The sequence below is a fragment of the Schistocerca gregaria genome, chromosome 1 (assembly GCF_023897955.1).
Source record: "Schistocerca gregaria isolate iqSchGreg1 chromosome 1, iqSchGreg1.2, whole genome shotgun sequence".
NCBI classification, from domain to species: Eukaryota; Metazoa; Arthropoda; class Insecta; order Orthoptera; family Acrididae; genus Schistocerca; species Schistocerca gregaria.
The window spans coordinates 1,063,187,363-1,063,194,205 of record NC_064920.1 but is presented as its reverse complement, the minus strand read 5'-3'; the positions used below and the strand labels follow the sequence as shown (position 1 = coordinate 1,063,194,205).

General features: G+C 43.2%; 1 non-coding gene across 1 annotated transcript; it reads right to left on the bottom strand.

Annotated features, from left to right (window-relative positions):
• Positions 1-6,419: 6,419 nt before the first annotated feature.
• Trnai-aau (transfer RNA isoleucine (anticodon AAU)) lies at positions 6,420-6,491 on the bottom strand. Its single transcript has one exon. It is a non-coding gene; the product is annotated as a tRNA-Ile (tRNA).
• Between the last annotated feature and the right edge of the window lie 352 nt (positions 6,492-6,843).

The window sequence follows — 6,843 nt, the reverse complement described above, 5'->3', positions numbered from 1 at the left end:
TATTGAATAAAAGTGCTATTAAATTTATAGTCAAGGAATTTAAATCCAATAATTCTGGCTAACTAAAACAATATTTCTTCAAACTTTTCTTTTCGTGATTGATATTGTGAATGTAGGTTGAAGGATGTAGGTTGCAGTAGGTACTGGGAGATGAAGCAGCTTGCACAGGATAGAGTCGCATGGAGAGCTGCATCAAACAAGTCTCAGGACTGAAGACAACAACAACAACATTGTGAATATGTTGCTCTAGTTTGGTTGCTGTTTCGTATTTCGGTTCTGCTGCTGCTTCATTAGCTATACAATCTACCCATTTAACCTTCAGCATTCTTCTGTAGAATACATTTCAAAATATTTTATTCTCTTCTGGTTTGAACTGTTGATAGTTCGCGTTTCACTTCGTTCAAAGCTACACTCAGGCAGTTATCTTCATAGCAGACTTCTTGACACTTAAAATTATATTCGACGTTACAAAATTTCCCTTTTACAAATGGCAGTCTGTATGTTACAACCTCTCTGCTTTTGACATTATCAGTTATTTTGCTGCCCAAGTTGCGAAACTCATCTACTGCTTTTCGTCTCTGAATTTCTGATTCCCTCAGCATCATCTGATTAATTATTTTTACTTGTTTTACTGTTGTTGACGATCATATAAAAACCTCTTTTCGAGGCACTATCTACTTCAGATGCTGTTTAAAGTCCTTTGCCGTCAAATCAAAATTACATTGTCGTCGACATACCCCATAGTTTATATTTCTTTTCCTTGAACTTTCATTTCTTTTCACACCTTCACCTTGGTTTCCTTTACTACTTGCTGATTCTACAGACTGAATAACAACGGGTTTAGGCTACGTCACTGTCTTGTTCAACTCTCGGCTACTGCTCCAGTTTCATGTCTTTCGACTTATATAACTGCAGTATGGTTTCTGTACAAGACGTAGACTACCTTTCGCGCCCCGTATTTTATCCCTGCTATCAATCTTTCACTCATCACTAGTAAAATTCTTACAAAGATTCTTCCTTAAAGTGTAATGGTAATTTCAGCCTTAAATACGTGCTACGTGATAAGTAGAAATTGTGTTGTGATTTTCTTCAGTGCATCAATTTTCGAGGAGTTCAGTGTTTTATCCTTCCAGTAGTGAGGACCAACGCAACTGAAACCATCGTATTGAAGTTTTGAGCTCAATTCCCGTGCATGTAGAAAATAATAATGAATGAGGGTGGGTCTGCCTTTTTGCAAGTACACAGATTACTGTTTTGTTTCAATACGCACGCATGCTTCACCACAGTCGTGGCATCACGGGTGTTTATTTTAGTTTTCTTTTATTTCACTGCAGTCTGGAACCGCGAGACCGCTACGGTCGCAGGTTCGAGTCCTGCCTCGGGCATGGATGGGTGTGATGTCCTTAGGTTAGTTAGGTTTACTAGTTCTAAGTTATAGGGGACTAATGACCTCAGAAGTTGAGTCCCATAGTGCTCAGAGCCATTTCAACCATTTTTTTTTAATTTCACATTGTGTTTGTGTCGTCTGGCTGCCAAGCGGAATCAGCCACAGGTGTAAATCACTTCATCATACCGTCGTTGCAGTTATTTGGCTATCCCTGAGCTGCGACAAGTTTGTTTGTATGTGCCAAACGTGTTTTTGTGTAGTTGGGCTAAGGTTTTCACTTGCTCATTTGTGTATACTGCGTCCTTCTTCGTTGCTGCCGGCCGCTGTGCCCGAGCGGTTGTAGTCGCTTCAGTCCGGAATAGCGCGACTGCTACGGTCGCAGGTTCGGATTCTGCCTCGGGCATGGATATGTGTGATGTCCTTAGGTTAGTCAGGCTTTAGTAGTTCTAATTTCTAGGGGACTGATGACCTCAGATGTTAAGTCCCATAGTGCTCAGAGTCATTTGAACCATTTGAACCTTCTACGTTCCGGTGGTTTGGACGGACATTCCACTGCAAGAATTTACGTTTCTGACACTATAGGAACACACGTGTAGCACACGCAAACAAACTTGCATCAGCTCAGAACTAGACAAATACTAGAATAATGCCGTGGTGAACTAATTTATAAACGTGACTGATTCCAGTTGAAGGCCACCTCACGTACAATTCGAAATAAAAGAAAATATAAGTAAATAAAAGTAAAAACTCACGGAGGATGCTGTAACTGTGGTGAAGCATGTTTGATTGTTAAAAGAACAATTTGTGTACCCAGAATGAGATTTTCACTCTGCATCGGAGTCTGCGCTGATATGAAACTTCCTGGCAGATTAAAACTGTGTGCCGGACCTAGAGTCGAACTCGGGACCTTTGCCTTTCGCGGGCAAGTGCTCTACCAACTTTTTTTTATGTGTTTGATCGTTGCGGACGTCACATGACATCCGGTCAAGTTCGTTTTGTTGATCCTTCGACTCAGTTTTTTTATTACAGAGGCCAACCAGCTCTCTTAAACCAGCTGAGCTACGCAAGCACGACTCACGCCCCGTCCTCACAGCTTTACTTCCGCCAGTACCTCGTCTCCTACCTTCCAAACTTTACAGAAGCTCTCAGTTGGTGGAGCACTTGCCCGCGAAAGGCAAAGGTCCCGAGTTCGAGTCTCGGTCCGGCACAAAGTTCTAATCTGCCAGGAAGTTTCATAATTTGTGTAGTCGTAAAAAGGCGGACCCGTCCTTAATTCATTACGACTGAAACGCTTAGCCGACATGAGAAGGGCAGATAGTAACTGGGTCAATGAGACGCTGTGAGTGCCAGGCGCCGAGTGTCCCACATTTTGGCGGCAGGGTTGGGTAAGGTCGCAGCACGGCGGCCTGCTCCCACGCGGCACGCCCACCGGCTGCTGGCTGCCAGCGCTTCCTCCGCAGGGCCAGCGAGCAGCTGGGGCGGCTCCAACGAGCTGCTTCCTATGACGTCACCGGCCACTGGCCGGCGGGACGGCTTACGGGCGCCCTTGCACGGCCTTCTGTCCACGTGCGTACAGCCACGCATCTCGGCTCAGTGCACTAGCTTCATGCTCTCCCCTTCTTCCTCCACCCGCCTTGCTTTATTTTTTGCCATACCATCGTATTCCTTCTACTCAACACTGTCTAACTATCCTGTGGGTATTATTTCTTTATTGTGGTTCCATCCCCGTAGTTTTAAATGGGCGAGTGCGAAGGGCGTTAGCGGGATAATCATTCCGCTCCTCAACCGAAAGGTCTGTAGATACACGAGGCCAAAACAATAAATTTAAAAGGTGAAATATCTACAAATTTCTTTAAAATGTGTGTAAGCTTTCTAAATTTCCAGTTGTTTTTATTTGCTATCTGTAGATTTTTGACGCAACAGTCCCTTTAGCTGAACAATCGGCAAGTGATGATCAAACAGACTGCTGTGGTGTGGATTTTTTTATTGGTAACGCCACGTAGCACTCTGTATGAAGATCACTGGCTGTGCTGTGTACAGTCTGTGGCTGGTTTGCATTGTTGTCTGCCATTGTAGTGTTGGGCAGTTGACTGTTAGCAGCGCGGAAGGTTGCGCATTCGGAGGTGAGCCACCAGCAGTGGTGGATGTGGGGAGAGAGATGGAGAGTTTTGAAATTTGTAAGACTGGATGTCATGAACTGCTATATATATTATGACTATTAAGGTAAATACATTGTTTGTTCTCTATTAAAATCTGTCTTTTGCTAAATATCCCTATCAGTAGTTAGTGCTTTCCGTAGTTTGAATCTTTTATTTAGCTGGCAGTAGTGGCGCTCGCTGTATTGCAGTAGTTTCAGTAACGAAGATTTTTGTGGGGTAAGTGATTTGTGAAAGGTATAGGTTAGTGTTAGTCAGGGCCATTCTTTTGTAGGAATTATTGAAAGTCAGATTGCGTTGCGCTAAAAAAAATGTTTTGTGTCAGTTCAAGCACAGTCGTGAATAATTTTTCTAAGGGGACGTTTCAGTAGATGAAGATGAAATGGGAGATATGATACTGCGTGAAGAGTTTGACAGAGCACTGAAAGACCTGGGTCGAAACAAGGCCCCGGGAGTAGGCAACATTCCTTTAGAACTACTGACAGCATTGGGAGAGCCAGTTCTGATAAAACTCTACCATCTGGTGAGCAAGATGTATCAGAGAGGCGAAATACCTTCAGAATTCAAGAAGAATATAATAATTCCAATCCTAAAGAAAGCAGGTGCTGACAGATGTGAAAATTACCGAACTATCAGTTTAGTAAGTCACAGCTGCAAAATACTAATGCGAATTCCTTACAGACGAATGGAAAAACTGGTAGAAGCCGACCTTGGGGAAGATCAGTTTGGATTCCGTAGAAACACTGGAACACGTGAGGCAATACTGACCCAATACGACTAGATTAAGGAAAAGCAAACCTACGTTTCTAGCATTTGTAGACTTAGAGAAAGCTTTCGACAATGTTGACTGGAATACTCTCTTTCAAATTCTAAAGGTGGCAGGGGGTAGTGGAAGTAGGGTGGCAGGGAACGAAAGGCTATTTACAATTTGTACAGAAACCAGATGACAATTATAAGAGTCGAGGGACATGAAAGGGAAGCAGCGGTCGGGAAGGGAGTAAGACAGGATTGTAGCCTCTCCCGGATGTTATTCAATCTGTATATTGAGCCAGCAGTAAAGGAAACAAAAGAAAAATTCGGAGTAGGTCTTAAAATCCACGGAGAAGAAATAAAAACTTTGAGGTTCGCCGATGACATTGTAATTCTGTCAGAGACAGCAAAGGACTGTGAAGAGCAGTTCAATGGAATGGACAGTGTCTTGAAAGGAGGATATAAGATGAACATCAACAAAAGCAAAACGAGGATAATGGAATGTAGTCGAATTAAGTCGGGTGATGCTGAGGGAATTAGATTAGGAAATGAGACACTTAAAGTAGTAAAGGAGTTTTGCTATTTGGGGAGCAAAATAACTGATGATGGTCGAAGTAGAGAGGATATAAAATGTAGACTGGCAATGGCAAGGAAAGCGTTTCTGAAGAAGAGAAATTTGTTAACATCGAGTATAGATTTAAGTGTCAGGAAGTCTTTTCTGAAAGTATTTGTATGGAGTGTAGCTATGTATGGCAGTGAAACATGGACGATAAATAGTTTGGACAAGAAGAGAATAGAAGCTTTCGAAATGTGGTGCTACAGAAGAATGCTGAAGATTAGATGGGTAGATTACATAACTAATGAGGAAGTATTGAATAGGATTGGGGAGAAATTTGTGGCACAGCTTGACCAGAAGAAGGGATCGGTTGGTAGGACATGTTCTGAGGCATCCAGGGATCACCAATTTAGTATTGGATGGCAGTGTGGAGGGTAAAAGTCGTAGAGAGAGACAAAGAGATGAATACACTAAGCAGATTCAGAAGGATGTAGGTTGCAGTAGGTACTGGGAGATGAAGCAGCTTGCACAGGATAGAGTAGCATGGAGAGCTGCATCAAACCAGTCTCAGACTGAAGTCCACAACAACAACAACAACAACATCAACAGACTGACTGTTCCCTTTTTCTCGGAACGGGTAGAGGTGTCAGGTTTACATTTATGTAACGTACTGAGATCTATAGTCCTTTAGTAGTGTAACAATGTGAAATTTCTAAGTCTGTACAATTAAAAGATACGGGCACTCATGTAACACACACTGACATGAAAAATAATTAATGTAGAGTTACAAACTTTCGGGAATACTTGGCTAGGTAACATATTCAAGTGATTAACATTGAAAGATCACGGGTTAATGTAAGCGCTAGATAAGCCATTACAAACGTGAAATGCTGATACATTAATAGCCGATGTAACCGCCAGAATGTTGAATGTAAGCATGCAAAAGTGTGTGCACTGTGTTGTACAGAGGTCATACGTCAGTTGATGGAACGGACTTCCATGCCTGTTGCACTTGGTCGGTCAGTACAGGGGCTGTTAATGCTGGTTGCGGATATCCCTGGAGTTTTCATCTGTTGATGAACTAACGCTCACGACCATTACATCTCGTATTTAAAGCAAACTTGATTTCCACCCTCATAATGGCTTTACTCGCGCCACTCTTATGGACTGAAGAGAAATTTGGATAGACATCATCTTTCAGAAACTTTCGTTTACGAAGTTAGAATTATATTAATACCTTTTTTTCTGTAGTCTCATTTTGTTCGTTTTCGTTCTTTGTATCTGCTCGGTGCGGACGTCGCAAGACACCCGTTTCAGTTCGTAGTTGATCCATTATCTCAGGTTTTTTATTACAGAGGGCAACTAACCCTCTGACCTAACACGCTGAGATACCGTGCTGGCTTATACCTTCGGCTGCTAACGGGAGTTGATATATATCAACGGGGACAGGTGAAAATGTATGCCCCGACCAGGATGTTCGTTGTTGATCGATTGACTCAGTTTTTTATTACAGAGGACACGTAACCCTCTGACCGAACACGCTGAGCTACCGTGCCGGCTAAAATTCATCTTTCTCCTGTGAGGATGGAACTTACGACCTCTGGTTTATTAGACCAGTGCTCTACCACTGAGCTAAAGAGGCGCGGCCTAGCCTTTTTTTTTTTAATCTCATTTTGTTCGTTTTCGTTCTTTGTATCTGCTCTGGGCGGACGTCGAAAGACACCCGTTTCAGTTCGTTGTTGATCCATTAACTCAGTTTTTTTTTTTAATATCAGAGAGCAGCTAGCCCTCTGACCGAACACGCTGAGCTACCGTGCCGGCATAAGTCTAACCCGCCGGGCAGATTCGTGCCGGGAACCGTCACGCCTTCCCACTTGAGCCACCGAGGGCACAGAGGATAGAGCGACTGCAGGGACTATCTCGCTCACGCCTCCCGCGAGACCCACATTCTCACCTTGTACGTCCACACACTACATTCGTAGTGTGCCACCCCA